General features: G+C 36.3%; 1 long non-coding RNA gene across 1 annotated transcript; it reads left to right on the top strand.

Annotated features, from left to right (window-relative positions):
• Positions 1-9,359: 9,359 nt before the first annotated feature.
• On the top strand, positions 9,360-18,186 carry LOC135085020 (uncharacterized). Its single transcript, XR_010259991.1, has 3 exons — positions 9,360-9,589; positions 10,213-10,402; positions 18,163-18,186. It is a non-coding gene; the product is annotated as an uncharacterized LOC135085020 (long non-coding RNA).
• Positions 18,187-19,509: the final 1,323 nt, after the last annotated feature.

The raw sequence follows: 19,509 nt of genomic DNA, 5'->3' as shown, positions 1-19,509 counted from the left end.
ACTCATGTTATTCTTATCTCGAAAAAGCTTTTTCGGAAGTTGTTTTTCATAAGTTAATTACGCCGAAAACTCAATTTAGCAAAGTTTAAAAATACTAGGCTATGAAATGGCTGATATTTATAATTAACAAATTAATATCATGAAACTGCTCAAAGTACTCTTCCTGAGTTTAATTATACTTCGTATCTCTCCCGAAGATGATTATGTTTTACATGCAGCAGTACCTGGGATGATGCCGTCCTTATCACACTTTTAGAGAATATTTATTTAAAAATATAAGTTTTAAATATAATAAAGTACGTGTTTTGACTCCTCAGCACCGTAGTACATTCCGCGGTCCGCCATATTTCTTGTCATTACTTGTGTTGGTGTTCGTCCGACTCACACGTACTTTTTCAATAAAAATAACTTAGCGTAAAAATGGGTAAAAGGAAACGATCAAGTAATGGTGATAATAGTGATATGGTGAAAAGTTTGTTAAGAAACCTCGTATGTACATAGACAACGACATATTATAGTTTTATCTGATGATGATGAACCAGAAAAAACATCGTTGTCTCCATCGTGCAGTCACTGCAGATTTGCAGACATACATACATATATATTTAAAACATTCTGGTAAGTTGTGAATCGTGTATTTTGAAATTGTTATGAAATAATGTGAATAATTTCTATTTTTTGTATTAAAAATGAATATTTTCAACTACCCTCCGTGGTAATACTTTGTGTCCCGACTTAATCGTGTGTGGATACTAAACTACACGTACAAAAATCGTGTTATACAAAATACATGAACATCCCGACGTAAATCGTGTGTGGATGATTTATTGCTTATCCCGGCGTATATCGTGTGTGGATACTAAACTACACGTACAAAAATCGTGTTATACAAAATACATAAACATCCCGACGTAAATCGTGTGTGGATGATTTATTGCTTATCCCGGCGTATATCGTGTGTGGATACTAAACTACACGTACAAAAATCGTGTTATACAAAATACATAAACATCCCGACGTATATCGTGTGTGGATGCTTTATTGCCTTTGAGCGTATTAATTATCCCGGCATATATCGTGTGTGGATAAGACATTTTTAAACTGATTGCATTTTGCTTTGATTATTTTCCTAACGTATTATCATATAACGTGGGTAGACGTATCAACACGTCGTAAAATAGTATAACATAATTATAAATATAATAATATACAATATACATGGGGTATTTATAATTTGTTACCCTATCAAATACAAAAATCTTTATTGTGAAGTATTACTAAAATAGCATACAATAATTACCTACATCAGACGAAAATACCGGGTATTTTTCAAGACAAAGCCTTTCAAAGACTTTCACAAGGATCTAGCAACAGGTTGGAATATAATTGATTAATGGATTACCTACCTACAAATAAAAAATACTTGATGAAACATTATTTACTTGCTAAAAATTGCGCATAATAATTACTTCAACAAAGGCAGCAATACAACTGAACATCTGATTCTGCTTCTGTTTGCTGTACGCATCCTTATTGCAACTGATTTCACCGAGCCTTCAATATGATTTGATGACCTAGCTATGTCACAAATGGAATAATATTCCGTAAGGAATTATGAAAACCTTGAGCGATGCTGGCGGTTACTTTGTGACACTCATTAGAGAATCACTGTCAAGAAGATACGCTATCACAAATTCCATTAGCAAGCAAAAAAAGAGATATCATAAAAGATTTATCAAAACGAATCTCTTGTTTGGTTCAGATTTATTAGACCACTCGAAATCATCTATGACTAATATAATTCAGTAATACCAGCCCAGCACGTCTACAACTCATCAGACTTTAAACGCAAGGGGGGCATTGTGAGCGGCAGCCGCTGAGCAGTGAGTGAACCCCGGCCAGCCCAGCAGCCGCCGGCTCCGCCGCCGCCGCCTGTGCCGCGGGGCCGTCTCCGGTTAACCCGAGACCCAACTATCATCAACCGAATCGGAGATGATAATTTTATTCAGCAGATAGGCACCAAGGTGCTAGTAACTGGTAGACTTAAATACTACTAAAATAAATGGCTTACCTAACATAACAAAATTAAATGATACTACTATTTTGTCCTGGATCAGGGTTATAAAATTCCATTTTAAACTTAACCATGCCAAGTTGGAGTACCCCAATGTAGGTCACATACTACACCTGAGGGGAGTAGTAGGTATATTCGACAACTGTACAAAAGCCAAATTGTAGACATAGATTTATTCTAAATTTAAAGGAATTAAATAAATTCATTAATATGAACTATTTTAAAATGCAATACTACCACTGACTTTACATAATTAATTATATAACAATACATTTTATTATGTGAAAACCTTAGATTTGAAAGACTCCTATCTGTTATTACCAATTGCTGAAAATGGATGAATTTGGCTTCGTTTGTCATGGAACTCCAAGCACTTTAATATTCAGTTGTTTGAATTTCTTCGTGATCGATCGTTTTTGTCTTACATCCGCATGGTGCCTTTTGTATTTACAAAATTATTAAAAGCAGTTTTACACTTTTTGCAATCACTCGGCCATCTATCTGTACCAATACCTGTACCAATTTTTATGTATTGGAACGGTCAGAATGCTGGAATAATATTCAAACAACGGGAGATTTATAAGAGCAACTAGGGTAGGAGGACAAAAGATTTTTTATCTAATCAAAATAATAATGTTACCTACATTTCTAAAATTTACATTTAATACGATAGAAATTAATTTAACTTAACAAAAGTGCAAGACACTAGTAATGCTAAAAACTACGAAAAATATCATTCCAGTAATTTGCTTCATTCTTGGGGTTATTGACCTCAGCGTGCCCCGCCGTTAAAATTACGGCTGGATGTACACGAAGTTACCGGGAAAAACATCTTGGCACTCAATTACTCAAATCTACAATAAACATTATAATGCATCTGCCAAGTATTTAAAACATAATTTAGCATAGTGGAGACTGGAGAGATTACATTGACACAGCACATCATGTACCTACCCTGCAATCAAATGATTTGTTTCGATGCCTCAACCACTGGTCAACCTCAACCGCAATCGCGCATCGTGTAACAGCCATCGGAAATTGGTCCCAGTTACAGTTACTTTTACATTTAAATACCCTGGAATTGCTCGCTGCACTCTATGATCTTGAAACATTTGCATCTCACCTACTTATTAAGAATAGACAATACAACGGTTATTGCCAAATAAAAAAAGGGGTAGTATACAGCACACTTTAAATAATACTGTTCGAGAGTTATGGAATTGGTGTGGTTGGGTGTGAAAACGCGGTCACAGATTTCGAATCTCGTCAATCAAATATAGACACGTACTATGAATTTAGCAGACTACGCATTTACAGAAATTACATTACATTTTGGTATTCCAGAATTCGTCTTATTTGCAAGTACATTTACTATTCAAAATCACCAATGTTCTACGAATGCATCTTGGGAGTTAGACCCTATTTCCGAAGTTATTGATACTTTCACATTTAATGTAACTTTCTAAAGTTTTATACAAAAAAAAAAAAAAAAAAAAAAGAATGGCGCTAAGGGCATAGTAGTAGTACCATTCTGACCTACTACCGTGGTACCTATTGTGGTCAAAGCTCCTCGTTTCAAAAGTCATACGTTTCGAACCTAACAAAAATCTATTGTGTTCGCCCTTCAGAGTTGATCATCCTCTCCATGCGGATTTAACCCTGATGGTCGGCAACTTATCAGGCAATCGCAGTTGAGGCGAGGCGCACCTACTAATTCTCTGGATATGTTAATGACATCTTTCTCACATAGTACATACTAATATTATACAATATACTTCAGGTCTAAAATCATGGTTATAATTCCAATTCAGCTCATTTATTGGAATACTCAACGGACAAATTAAATTATTCGTGTTAGTTACAGTACAGTACTCTCAATGGTTACCGTTTGACTTTATCTATACTGTTATATCAGGATATTACTACTAATGACTGTATTAAACGTTTTCTCAAAAGCGTGTTTCGCCTCAGACCGCCTAAATATGACACTACTTGGTATTAAATTATCATTTCCCTGAAAAAATTTACAGTTAAGTGTATACCTCTTCTAGTTCTGATTTCTGCACAGATAATGAATACTCCGAGTTTATCTAATAATATTACTAATAATATTTTATTGTGTCCAGACTAAATATAAATTAAAGTAGGTAGATGAAATTGATGAAAACATTAAAACCGGACTCGATTAATTTTATCAACCATTTATTATTGTACCTATATATTACCGTACATTATGGACAACCTTGTACTATGCCCAGCCTCAACACTTAAATCTTACATTGACAGGACTATTGGTATACGCACAGATGATAATCTTTTTGTCAGTTACCAAAAACCACTTAAAAAGTGGTAACTCAGTGGAACTTCAAATTTGATAATATCGATTTTTATAGCGCTCATAATACCCGCCATACGGGCTACGTCTGCGTCCACCGGGCTGGCGTTAATTTATTAATAATAATTTAAAATTTGTAAGTCATTCGTAAGGCTTGCAAGCTGGTGGACCGAATCTTGTCAAGTAGGCATTTCTTAAATATTAGACTAGAAACTTACTTAATTTAACTTTTTGTGTGATTGTGATTTTGTTAACTGTTCGTTTCAAAACCATTATTAATTATTACGAAAGTAAACAATGTTTTGTTTATTTACTAAAATACCTTGAACAAGTTAATAGTTTCTACGGTTGTAATTTTTTCGATGCTCTAAACATCTGCATGTAAAACGTAATCATCTTCGGGAGAGATACGAAGTATAATTAAGAATCAAACGAACTTACCTGTGATGTTTGATATCTAATTATACGAGTGTCTTGACCGAAGATGATTACAGTCCCACCTCACCCGAGAATAATTACCCTTAACCGATCGAAAAAATTTGCTCTAAAATAATGACAAGAAATATGGCGGACCGCGGAATGTACTACGGTGCTGAGGAGTCAAAACACGTACTTTATTATATTTAATACTTATATTTTTAAATAAATATTCTCTAAAAGTGTGATAAGGACGGCAACATCCCAGGTACTGCTGCATGTAAAACGTAATCATCTTCGGTCAAGACACTCGTATAATTAGATATCAAACATCACAGGTAAGTTCGTTTGATTCTTAATTATAAGGCATTAAAGTTTAAATAAATAAGCAGATGATATTATTAGGTATGCAATAAGTATAATCATTCGTTCGAGATTTAATTTGAATGTCACTAAATACTTTGTAACAGCATACACGGAAACGCATTTAAAAAAAACTAGTTTGCAAAATGTGCAAAAATTTAAGTTGAAAATACCACACAGAACGTAAGTTAACCTTTTGCTATTTTCTGTATTAAACAGAAATGTTTGAACTTAAACAATAGAGCTTTCATTGTTTACAAAATACCACGCCATGCCCATCTTACAGATAAGAAACGTTTTCATGATAAGGTAAAAACCTGCCATCCAATACTAGATGACAATAGTTTAGCTTGAACTGTCATTAGAGTACATTTCCTTATCACAAACCCTTTGTCCGTAAAACTACCTGGACTCGTTAAAAGATATTGTTTGATTCGTAATGTACCGTTTTGCATTACGAGTGCCCAAACGGGGTAGGAGCTAGCTGGGTGTGGAGTCAGTCTGCCTTTGGACACAAGCCTGGTCGGTCATCAGTTCTTGAGATCCAAGTTAACTTCAAAGTACCTATACTTCAAGTGACAAGTGGGTGTTAATTCAAGTCATCTCTAAAATTGTGATAATAGTGCTGTGATTTAGACAACTCATACAAGCGAACTTTGTGAACAATTAGTAACTTCAAGTGACAAGTGGGTGTAAATTCAAGCCATCTCTAAAGAAAGTGATATAGTGCTATCTACAAATCATACAAGCAAACTTTGTGAACACTTCAAGTGATAAGTAGGTGTTAATTCAAGCATTCGGCAAGTGAACTTAGTGAGACAAGAAGATAAAACAGAATGGACGACCCAGTACCAGACCCAATCTACAGCACTGGAGAAGCGCAGCTTTCGGCGGAATTAGATCTTCACCGAGAAGCGTTTGAGCTCTATTTGACATCCATCCGAGATAACCCTCCTCACCTAAAAAAGGATATGGAAATGCAATTTCGGACGACCTTGGACCAATACAACGACGTGTTGGCAGAACAAAACGACAACGCACAAATAATCAGGAATTATAAGGTCGCCTTAGAAGAATTTCCAGGTAACACTCATTTCCTATATAGTGCTGGTGAATATTTTCTACGCCAGCAAGAGATTCATATTGCCCACCTTCATTTTGAAAAGGCGGTTCAAATCGACAAAAACCTAGTAAGAGCACACAAATACCTGAATTTAACAAAGAGATTGCTGTACTCCCGGGACGAATACAGCTTGCTGAATGACGATCAAAGACTTGGTAAATATTTACGAGGTATAATTCAAACCTCTATCCTGAGGAAAGAAGAAGAAAATGAAAGTAAGGAATCAGCAGAACAATCGATACAACATTCATTCGAAGACCCGAAACAAGACTTCTTTTTAATCGAAAAAGGAACCAAGATAGAAGATATTGAAGATATTGAAGTTGGCTCCTACAGAAGCAACCTGCTTGTGATAACAAATAGATTTGACGCCGGCCTTTTAGGTAGTGAGCTATTATTTACCATCCTATCGGCTTGGAATAGGGTTCTTACACCTTCAGCGCGGGTAATTCCTGGCCGGGCTGAATTTTATGTTATTGGCGTCCGCTGTGAGCAGATTAAAAAAAAATACCAAATTTCTGCGGATGCTAAAACACTCCTTGGTGTTCAAGACTTGTTTTTACACACAGAAACACATAGCCGTGATCCATACTTTGGTGAAGACATCTTCACATACAAAGACTTAGAGTTCGTGACGCAAGAAGAGTTAGTCTTTGAAATAAACTTTAATTCGTTTGCCGATGTTAACAAAAAAATAGCCAATATCTTTTCAGACAATGCAAAATTGACGGTTACAAGTAGCGGTGAAGTTAATGCACTGGTAGGATTTTTCAAACTTTTTATAACCGAGGACATCGTTATGACAACCGATCCTAGATCAGAAGAGAGATCAGATGCGTGGAAACAAGCTGTGTTTCATGATTTTATACCAATGCAATACACAGAAGGTGAATCTTTCATTGCTCAGTTCTCAACATTTGGCGGGAGACTAAGATTTCTGCCAGATTGTAGAAAACTAATAACGAGAGTGTCAAAGCAATTAACTACGTTCCTGAACGATGACGTCTATATTAATGAGATTATTAAAAGTGCACAAATAGCAACAGTTCATTTAACACAAATGGTGGAGATAGAAGAAGTCGACGTTGTAGATTTGTGTCCGTTTCCTGTCTTCGGGATGATGATGATGAAGCGAGGAGCGCAATCTCTCATTTGTATGGCCCGTGATCGTCAAGATAAAAAGTTTTTTAAAAAGGTTTTCCGTAGGCACAATATTTGCCTGTCCAGAGTGGAAATATTGCTTTACGAAAACTTGTCTCTTGAGCCGTTTGACGGCAAAAGATTCCACGCAGTTTATTGTGACATATTACATATGAGTGGCAACATCGACAGATCACTTTATAGCCTGGCTAAACTACTGAAGCATGCGCGATTACAAGAAGGGGGATTATTTATGCCAAATGTGTCTATGAAGGTCCAACTCATCAGCAGTGAATTGTTGGATAAACACAATAAATTAACCGAGAAAGCTATGTCTGCTATGCCTCCAGGATCGAGGACCGACACATTCACAGAATCGCAGATAACCTACGTTGACCCGACGCGGTTGGAACACAAAAATATGTCTCGACCAGTACACTTAACTGACAGCTGTCACAGTATGATACCCTGTGTAGTTTCAGTACACGTCGAGAGAGACGGGGCATGCAATGGTATGCTATGTTGGTATGTGATCAAAGTAATGGATGGTGCTGCAGAAATATCCACCAAACGAATGTCCAGTTTCGTGCATAGTTCTGTTTTCTATAAGGACCAACCACTGGAGGTTAACAGAGGTGACTATGTCACTGCTGTCATGTGCGTTGAAGATGATGGAGGTTTTAAGATAGAACTATTTTCAGAAGTGATATAATTTATGTTTAAGAATAGGTATGTAACTGTAAATGTAACTTTTTGAAACGATTTATTCCCTGTGTTGTTTAAGTAATATTTGTCAATACACATGATGTAAAAACATTTTATTAGCTAAATTGTCTTCTTTTTATTTAGTTTTAAGCTAAACTGTATGTGGTAGTTACTGACAGAAGTCAATAAAGCAAGATTTGATCATAATTGTTTTAATATAACAAACTTGTACTTAATAGTTTACATTAACATAATTATCTAGTATATTTTGTGTAAGTATCAAATAACCATGTCTGTGTAATATCATTAAATTTTAATAAAATAATTATAGGACTACTACACTTAGGTATCATTATGTGCTACTACTATAATATGAAAATGTTTTTACCGATATTTTTGAATAATGTGTAATAAAACATGATTTTAACTTTAATTTTGTTTTATTTTTGAATAACCCATTTTATACACTACTACATTTTTATCACCGAATAAATCTAAACAGGTTATGTAGAAATGTGTAAAAAAATGTTTTTTCATAAAGTTAAATTTTTTATTAAATTTTCTTTAGTCCGCGCTATTTTACACGTCACAGCCGGGGCACTCCGCTGCTCGCTAGAGTAATCGTAGGTACGCGCTCGCACATTGCTCCGATCTGTCTGTCTCGCTCACGCCTCGACCACGCTTCCAGTGTTATTATTACTTACTTAGCTAACTTAGACCATTTTAATGCAACATTTCAAGTAATTTTGAGTTCTAATAAGTGTTAGACGAATGACGACTAATGACGCGTGTGTCCATAAATTACCAATTTTGGGATGAAATTTTGAGTAACTTTATTTAACTTTTTTTGCTTAAATAGGATCAGTATCAGTAACTCATCATCCAGATTTTTTTTTCGGTCATAAAAATGTAGTGGTGTATAAAAATAGTACAATAAAATTTATATCAGACTTGAGTACCATTTTAAAAAACACGATAATTAGTTAGACAGCTGCTGAGAAAATTCCATAAGCGATGCATAAAAAGTACCACGGCGCGATGTCATAACACGAAGTTTGTATGAAGCGTTTGTGGGAAACTTTGTCAAAGAAACATATTTTGGGGAGTTTTCATGCTATCGAAGTAATTATTTATCTAATTTCTATTATGGAAGGGGCTATTTTGAAAAGCCAAACAAAATTTGGAAATGCCATAAACTAAGTACCTACTCGTAGAATGAAAGGTTACAAAATACCATTTCTGACAGAAGTTATGGTATTTACACTGCCTTTTACTGTTATTTCAGATGAAAACACCAAAACAGCAGAGTTCAATGCGAAACGTGGCGAAACTAGACGTAGAAGCATACCACATAGTCGCACAATACGCTACCAGTGACAAAGTGACGGTAGTTCCATATAATCGAGTGAGATACTCGTTGAATGTGACTAGGGTAAGTAATAAAAAGTTTAAAAAAATTGGAACACAACCACGGAAAGAAATTCGTGCCGTTCTACTGGTTTTCCTCGGATAAGGGTAAGCGTGCTCCTTCATAATGTGGCATGTGTTAGGTCCTGGCAAATCCCATCGGTTCTGCCGTGTAGGGAGGGACGTCCGCGGAAGGCGTCTTGGTCGTCTCTAGTACCCATGGTGTACCTCTGTGCGGCAGAGGGAATACACCAGGTTTTTAGTGGGTTCAAGCCCCACATAACCTGCCGCCCCCCGGCGGTACGGATTGGCCATTTTATTGAGTCACAAAAAAATGAATTTTAGCCACACACACACACGCTACTATCGGCGATTTACCCGCTTTTAAGAAGCTGAATGCCGCGACCACACATTCCACACCGCACACTTAAAAACGCCAAACTGGCAGTTGAGTTGCTTTTTGTAAAACGCGCGATTTCGATACTGCGTCCGAACTGCGAACGCAATGAAGTCACGAAATTGCGATGCTGCATCGATACAGTCGCAAAATCGTCGATATAGCTGATGCTAAAAGTAGCATGTGTGAGGAACTCCAAAATGTGATTCAGCATCGATACCAACATTTTTTGTTAAATGTTTATATTACAGGAATGGCGCGTAAAACAACTAGGCAGGATACACACAAAGATAATGCAGGAACAAAACAAATTCGAGCTAGTGTCTATATACCAAAGAGCAATCTCTGGCGACTACTAGATCCGTCCGTTATGAGCATGGCCCTAGATAACAGCATAATTGAGGACATAAAGACTTACTGATAACGGAATTATTTTATGTGGTATGTCCTACTAATATTATAAATGCGAAAGTTTGTAATTAAGGATGTTTGTTACTTTTTATGCAAAAACTACTGAACAGACTGATGCAACTTAACAAGATTCTTGTTATATCAGAATTGATTGATCTGTGACAAACTTAATTATTGGCGGGTGACGCCGCGGACAAAAGCTTATAGTACATAATAATATTGTAAAGTGAGGTCGTCGGTCCACTTTGATGTTTGTTGTTGAAATAGATACCTAACAGGGTGACAAAAATCACGATAAACTTAAAATAATTAAAAGCAATAGCAAACAATTAAATGTACTAGAAATTACGATTTAGATAAGAAAAGAAGGTAATGAATTATTTAGTTATAATTTATGCAATTAAATGATAGAAAGCTTGATGTACTCCGGTCCGTGAGCACGTAGAATTTTGTCCAATGACCCCTAGCTACCCATCCTTATCGCTCACGCGACAAGTATTACATTTTGATGTCACGACTGTGCGACTGGCACCCGTGAGTGTGCGAGCGCGATAGCAACATAATAACGCGCGAGCGATAAGGATGGGTAGCTAGGGGTCATTGGAAAAAATTCTACGTGCTCACGGACCGGGCTTTAGACGGATTGAGCCGCACCATCTTCCCGCCTCGTTGAAAGGAACATTCAACGTGTAGAATCCTCGGCTGGTAGTGGACATAGACGAGTGAGCGGTCTTCTTACGCATCCTTACCCGGTGTTGACATCTGCTACCCGGGAGATCCCATCAGTCCCAGGAAATAGTCTGGCAACTCTGCCTAGTCTCCAGTTCAGAGGTGGTACGTGTTCCTCGTGTATCAGTACCATGTCGCCAATTTTGAGTTTGTGATATTGTCCTTCCATTTGGTCCTCTTGTAGTTCTGCAATATATTCCTTCTGCCATCTATTCCAAAAGTGCTGTCACAGCTTCTCAAGACGTTCGTATCGACTGGTTTCTTTAGAATTGTGTAGATCTGACGCTGGCAACGATGTCATCGGTCTGCCGATCATGAAATATCCTGGGGAGAGAAGAAGGAAGTCATTTCGTGAGGAAGATATGTAAGGTGGGTATTATTCCCATTACACGTATAAAAAGATGTTTAGTTGATTTTATTCCAGACTAGCGGCCGCCCGCGACTTCGTACGCGTGGATCCCGTTTTAGCCCCTTCATCTATCTTACGCGGTTTAGATTTTTTTATACAAATGTTTTTTCCCGCTAACTCCCGTTCCCGTGGGAATTTTGCAATATCCTGTTGTAACTAAGCTTTAAGTTTACTAAGGTAAACTTAAAGCTTAGTTATGCACAATTTCAAGCGTCTAACTTAAGAGTTTGAAATTTTTCATACAAAAGGATTTTCTCGCTAATTCTCGTTCCCGTGGGAATTTCGGGAATTCCTTTCTTAGTGCACCTCTACTGTACCTTCCTACGTCCTACCTAGCTACGTCCCTTCCAAATTTCAAGTGCTTACGTTTAGCCGTTTAGGTTGTGCGTTGATATGTCAGTCAGTCAGTTTCTCCTTTTATATGTATTAGATAATATAACGCACGTTCATAATCAAACCGTCACTATACGAAATTGGGAGAAATTGAGTTAACAACGCCATCTATCAGAGCTCCGCGAAAAGTGCATGCTGTAAAAATCCCACGCTTAAAACTCAAATAGTTCGGCAGATATCACTAGTGTCGTTATGGAGTTTAATGGGAAAACCGGCATATGTTGTGAGTAACAGTGACACGTTTTTAGTAGTGACGGGAACTGGACGGGCACGCCGTGATAGTTATGTGGACTCTGTGTTGAAAAACGTCATTTTTAGCATAAAGACGCTTTTACTCCAAATCATTAAGATAAGTCACAATAAAGTGATACGAAAAACGCCTTAAAACAAAAAGTGACAATATTTCTCTTACATTCTTTAGAAGATTGTTCCATCACTTCGTAGAATATTGTGTTTATCCAAATTGTGTAATATGAAAACAACAAGAAAGATTTTTAAATGATTAAGTAGGTAGTTATAATTTTTTTTAACAGCTAACAAAAATGCCACCAGTCAATCCAAACACTAGTAAAATCAAAGAAATTATCAATTACTACTTTATCTAGCGTTTGTGGATTATTTATTTATTTATTTATTTATTCGATCACCAACAAGGTTACATTGAGGCTTCACAAAAGTAACTATAAAGAAATGAAAATGCCTTGGATTCGATCGAGATCTGAGCAGTGCTACAGTCTCTCCAACGGTGCCAAATTGACTATAGATACATCGAAGTGTTGAAAGGCTTGTACGAAAACGCCACAATGTCGGTTCGTCTCCAGGATCAGGACTCGAAACTCATCCAGTTGCAGCAAGGGGTGAGACAGGGAGACGTCATAATATCTCCGATACTGTTCAACACCGCCCTGGAAGATGTTTTCAAGCTTCTGGACTGGAGTGGATTCAGCATAAATATCAACGAGTACATCATCCACCTTCGATTTGCTGACGATGTCGTAATCATGGCTGAGACTGTGGAAGATCTAGGCATAATGCTCGATGGCCTAAGTAGAGCCTCTTCAACAAGTGGGCCTGAAAATGAATATGGACAAGACAAAAAACATGTCAAATGTCCATGTAGTATCCACTCATCTGGAGACTCTACACTCGAAAGTTTGTTGACAATTTATGTATACCTGGGACAAACAGTCCAGTTACGTAGGTCCAACTTCGAGAAAAAGGTCAATCGTCAATCCAACTCGGCTGGGCAGCGTTCGGGAAGCTTAGTGATATTCTCACGTCCGAAATACCGTAGTGCCTCAAGACAAAAGTCTTTGATCAGTGTGTGTTGCCAGTGATATTTTATGGATCTGAGAGGTCACCCAAAAGGTGATGGAGCGTGCGATGCTCAGTTAGTTTCCCTACGTGATTGAATCAGAAATGAGGAGATCGACAGGAGAACCAAAGTGACCGACATTGCCCGCAGAATCGCTAAAATCAAGTGGCAGTGGGCGGGGCACATAGCTCGCAGAGGTAATGGCCGCTGGATAATGATCCAGAATTTAAACCTACTTCTCTGAGCCCTTTTCCCATGAAAAATCACTATCTAGTTCGTCAAGTTCATCGAGGTCATCAAGTTCTTGTTGTTTAAAGGCTGCCTGTACAAAAGAGTACCTTATTTTCTAAGAAGTTGATTTATGTGATGTAATTTTATAGTAATTTCATGTGTGTATCCTATTTATTTCTGATCGAGAATTTACATTTATTACTGTTACCATAGGTACCACTTAATCCAAATTATAAAGTTTTAAGTTCATTAAAATTACTGATTTTTCTATGTTAGTTTTATTTAATAATAATCATTTTTTAATCTTTCATCGTCAAATTTATATGAAAATAGTGACATTTCTACCGGAATTAATAATACAACATTAACATGTTTTTAATTGAAAACTGTCACTGTCTCAATTTTAGTGGAAAAGTGACACTATTTTTAGGGAAAAAATTAAATATTAAATAAACCATTAGCTATGATAATTTGAAAGATAATTATATTCTCGTAAAAGCCAAACAAGCCACTACTGGTATTCAACAAAAAACAAAACATTTAAGAACATTTTGCACACTTTGCAAAGGTTTTAAAATTTGAGTATTTCAAATGCTTTTCCTGAAAAATCGACTTTTTTGTATAGTGACAGTTTGATTATGAACGTGCGATAATATTTAGATAGACATAATTATGCTGTTGCGGGATATTTTTTAGACAATTTTATGTAGAATATATTTCCGTCATACATGATTTCTATGTAACTTTAACCATTATGGCTGCACACGCGACGGAAGCTTACAAAATGGAGTAACTTCTCCCGTTTTCCCAAAATTTCCCTTCACTACTCTGCACCTAAGTATACTATAACCTGCCCAGAAGTATGAAGAATAATTTTACCAAGTTTCGTTAAAATTAGTCGAGTAGTTTTTGTTTCTATAAGGAACATACAGACAGACAGACAGACAAAAATTTTACTAATTGCATTTTTGGCATAAGTATCGATCACTAATTACCCCCTGATAGTTATTTTGAAAATAATATATTTCATGTACAGAATTGACCTCTCTACAGACTTATTATAAGTATATAGATTTAAAAATAACTCCGAAGTGAGGAGCGTACGCTGGAGAGCAAAAATACTTGATACCCTTGCGATTTGCAAAATCACAAAGAGTAGATTCATTTTCCTTTAAAAACTGACCAATTTCTTTGTAGGAAGCCACGAAATTACGACCACTGTCGGAAAATACTTTCACTGGTTTTCCTCTGCGAGCAATAAATCTTTGTAATGTCATTAGAAAAGCGCCCTTGGGCAGGTCATTGACCGCTTCTAAGTGTATGCATTTGTATCGCATACAAATAAACTAACATAAATAGCATTTAATGACACGACTGCCTCGTCCTTTTCGATTTAAAATATAAATTGGTCCTGCATAGTCCAAACCCATAGACATAAATGGATAACAAGGTGTTATTCTTTAGGGTGGAAGGTTGGAACCATCTTTGGGCATAACGTTTTACCTATTACGCGCCTACAACGCACGCAGTTATTTACAACTGGCAAGACGCCTGCCGTTCACTGGCCATACGGTTTCACGGACAGTAGCTAACAGTAATGAGGGACCTGCATCCATATTTCGTATGTGTTCACGCTCAAAATATATTTTTGTTAAACGATGGCTAGGCACGAAGTAATATAGGATGTTTTCTCTCATAAGTGTATGCCGAGGCATCAATCCTCCCGCCCACCAGTATGAGCTGCTTACCTGTGTAAAAAAATGGCGATAATTAAAGTATTTTAGATTTTGACTTTAATCATTTGTTATTTATTAAATTATCATATTCTACGGGAAACGATTGACGTTGTCCAATGGAACATAAACAATGAAATGCATTATTTAGTTCTTCAGTGGTTAAAGAATTTAATTATTTGTTTTTTGGATTTTTTATGTTATTGATAAATCTACTATATAAAAATAAGTCGGGTTTTCCTCCCTGACGCTATAACTCCAGAACGCACGAACCGATTTCCACGGTTTTGCATTCGTTGGAAAGGTCTCGGCATAGGAGATAAATCGTGGTCTCGGGCTCCGTGAGGTTAATAGCAAAGAACATTCGGGAAAAGGGGGTAAAACGGAACAAAATTAATTATAGACTCTGAATCTTTAATGCAGTTAGCATTAGATTTAATTTCTGTTGATTATTTTGTTTTAAAATCGGCCAATCTGATGAATCATTGGTTAAAAATTCTGAGCCTTGCCACCATAAATTCATAGATAAATATTTATTGATTCGTGTTTACACCACAAATGATTAGTATACTCCTGGGCAGGTTATAGTATACTAAGGAATTCCCACGGAAACGGGAATTAGCGAAAAAATCCTTTTGTATGAAAAATCTAAACCGCTTAAGATAGACGCTTGGGCATGCAGGTACCTTAGTAAATTTGAAGCTTAGTTAGAACAGGATATTGCAAAATTCCCACGGGAACGAGAGATAGCGGGAAAAAACATTTTTATGAAAAAATCTAAACCGCGTAAGAAATATGAAGAGGGTGAAACGGGATTCACGCGTACAGCTCTCCCTTTCGTCTATTTCCCTGTCTAGATTATCTGCATTTAACACGTACCTCAATGTGATTTTGCAATTTGTCAAACCTCAATGATAAAGACTCAAATTTCCCAAGTTTGAGCGTAAGTTCAGTCAAATCAACACTAGTTAATTCCTCTTTTTTGTATCTATACTAATATTATAAATGGGAAAGTAACTCTGTCTGTCTGTCTCTCTTTCACGCCTAAACCACTGAACCCATTTTGATGAAATTTGGCATAGAGATAGTCAAACTATCTTCCAGGAAAGGACATAGGATAGTTTTTATCCCAGTTTTTGAAACAGGGACGCGCGCCGTACAGTTTTTCTGTGACAGACAAAATTCCACGCGAGCGAAGCCGCGGGCGGAAAGCTAGTATTGCATAAAAAGATTGAGATTTGACCCTTGATCGACTTTCGCTTCACATTTAATTCTTCAAAATTAAAATTGCATTCATTGGAGATAGACATGATGATTAAATTGCAATGAAACGTAAATTCAAATTAAATGTAAAATTCAATATGAATTGAAGTAATTAGGTATCAACTTAGATTAATAAAGCCTAGATAGATAGTCATTGCAGTGCACGAAAAGTGAGGCAGATTTTAGTGAGCCGGAACGCTGTGCTGTGAAAGGGTGTCAAATACATCAGAAAAACTAAAAAAAAAGTACTACAATTCGACGCGTATTTTGCTTGAATTTGGCTTTCAAAAATTAAATACGGGAATGATACCAGTAACAAGAAAATTTATTTCCCAATTGTTCGCTGTACACTACACTTCCTTTTTTATGAAATCGGGACTTTTAAGTCGATTTATCTTATTGTAATTAGGTAGGTACTTTGAATTCAACAAATAAGTAAGTACATGATGCGTTTTGTTTTTGTTAATTATAAAATAATTAAAAACGTATTAAAAATTTCCCTACTTTCGGGAAAATCGCCTTCACTGTCTACACTCCCCAACAAAATTGACACTAATGACATAAGAATTTTGCCTCACTCTTGACGAAGCGTTTGTATGAAGACTATCCATCTAGGCTTTATTAATCTAAGGGTATCAAGTTATGTAAAGAAAAAAAACTCACGCTCCTCCCTCGGCGGTAGTCTTGATAGCTGGAACTGTGGCTGGAACTACGCACTCGTTGGTGATGCAGCGTAAGGCTGAGTGTAGGCTTGAGCCGGAACAGCTGGAATATTCGGCAAATATTTTAGCCGACACGAAATAATTGGCACGGTGAACTCCGTTGAAGTGCAAGTAAATTGATTATATGGGCCACCAACTTGGCGTTAACTTACGTATGAATTTGTGCAAAAGTAACTTAATTACCAAGTAAATTATTGTATTGAATGAATTGAAGATGATTTAAAATTGAAACTGTGAAAATATACAAATTTTATTTTTATAATTGATTTGAAGGTAGAAAAATATAACGGTCTGATGCAAACTAAAACCTTGTATTTGGTAATTACGAATAAAATTGAGGATTTCACTATTTGCAGCAAGCTTTAATCTATAAATAGAATTGGATAATGGACGTTTAATGGAATGCGATATGGTTGTAAATATGATAGGAGGAAAGGATTTTGGAAAGGACACTTACCTATCTCATGAACTGCAGCCGGTGTGAAGCTTTAGATCGACTCCTGTACCAGTATCAGCAGCTCAATCGTTCCCTTGTCCTCGATGATGGATTTCGTCTTCCTGAAGTATTGGTCAGCACGATGACGCGGCGAACTTTTGCAGGATATCGGCGAATTCTTCTTGGTTTCGTGGCTAGATTCCCCTCATGGGCCCCCAATTTATGTCTTCGCTAACATTCGGAGCCAATAAAACTCAGGTTTGATGAATATTTCGTATTATTCGAAAATGTATTACAAAAGTGCGTATCGCGCGGCGACTGGAAGCTAAGTGATTTTGACAGTACAAAATAGTATGAAGTTTTAAAACGCCTGCAATAAAGCAATAGCAAACCAAACAATTACATGTACTAGAAATTACGATTTAGATAAGAAAGGAAGTTAATTAATTATTTAGTTATTATAATTTATGCAATTAAATACTAGAAAGCTTGATAGACGGATTGAGCCGCAACACAGGGTGACAAAAAACACGATAAACCAAACTATTTTTTTTTTCAGGCGAGATGAGAGGAATCAACACCACCTAACTTCAATTTTGATTTTTGATTTTGATGATTCGAAAAACGTTAAAAATGAATTCAACTGGTAAAGATAGTATACTGATCTTACTAAATAAAAGGCTATGGTACACATTGGAAATAAATAGGTACCCAAGTAACCAACATACACGTTATAATTTCGATAGCCCAATTGTGTCGGATTAACCGAGGAACACGGGTTCGAACTCCGCCGTGCGCTAGACTCACTCGTAACAAACATGCATAAAATATTATATTCAGTTCAGGGACTTTAAAAAGAGCCATATATTACATCGTAAAGGTAGCAGGAAGGCGCTGGACGCAGGTCACTACAAACCGGGCAACATGGAAAGCATTGGGGGAGACCTGTGTTCAGCAGTGGACGATGATAATGAAACAACAAAAATAAGAATAATAATAAATAAATAAAATTATTATTATTTTAAATTACGAATAATAGATAATGACAATGAATGAAACCTAATTTCGCTTGCTTCTTTTTCCCGAAGATTAACTGGCACAAAAAGCCATAAGGCATTAAACTCGTCCAATATTTTATGAATTTTATTATGTACTCTTTTTATATACACTTTCAAACGTATGCATCCCCACTTCCCACCAATATTGGCACCATTTAAAAGCGTAGTTCTAAACTTCATTTCATTAAAGGAAAGGTTTTTACCCCAAAAATGTGTGAATTTTGTCGTAGTTACCGTAGCCGAAAGCAGCTGAGGGAAAGTACTCTTAATACTGCAGATATAAAATTTTACTGAAAGAAACATTCCTTTATTTTTGAAAAGAAAGAGAACTGCATTCATAGATTTTCGATTTTTTTTTTCGAAAATTCACTATCATAGTTACCATACAATTTTCTGTACGTAATTAAAATAATTTAAGATTTCATGGATTTCATTTCATTTGATTTATCAAGTTTGTTAGAGAGATTTCATCCTTATACTTGACCCTAACGATTGATGCAATAAAATACAGGGTGTAATTTTTAATAGATTTTAGTTGGTTCGATTCCCGGGTGTGGCAAGAAAATTTATGGAAATCTTTGAATGTAGTTCTATTTCTTTTCAAAAACAAAGGAATGTTTTCCTTGAGATTTTTTTTCTATCTACAATATTAAGGGTACTTTCCCTCCAGGTGGCATTACAAAATTCCACCCTGTAATATTATGTAGCAGTAAGATAGTTATAGCCGTAATATAGTTATATCCCTAGGGATATAATTATATACCGTAACATAGCTATACGAAAGCGATTCATTACTATCTCACTAGGAATATAGTTATAAAACGGCCCAAGTTTAGTGATATACCTAT

The sequence above is a fragment of the Ostrinia nubilalis genome, chromosome 2 (genome assembly GCF_963855985.1).
Source record: "Ostrinia nubilalis chromosome 2, ilOstNubi1.1, whole genome shotgun sequence".
Lineage (NCBI taxonomy): Eukaryota > Metazoa > Arthropoda > Insecta > Lepidoptera > Crambidae > Ostrinia > Ostrinia nubilalis.
This window is presented reverse-complemented; position numbering and strand designations above follow the sequence as displayed.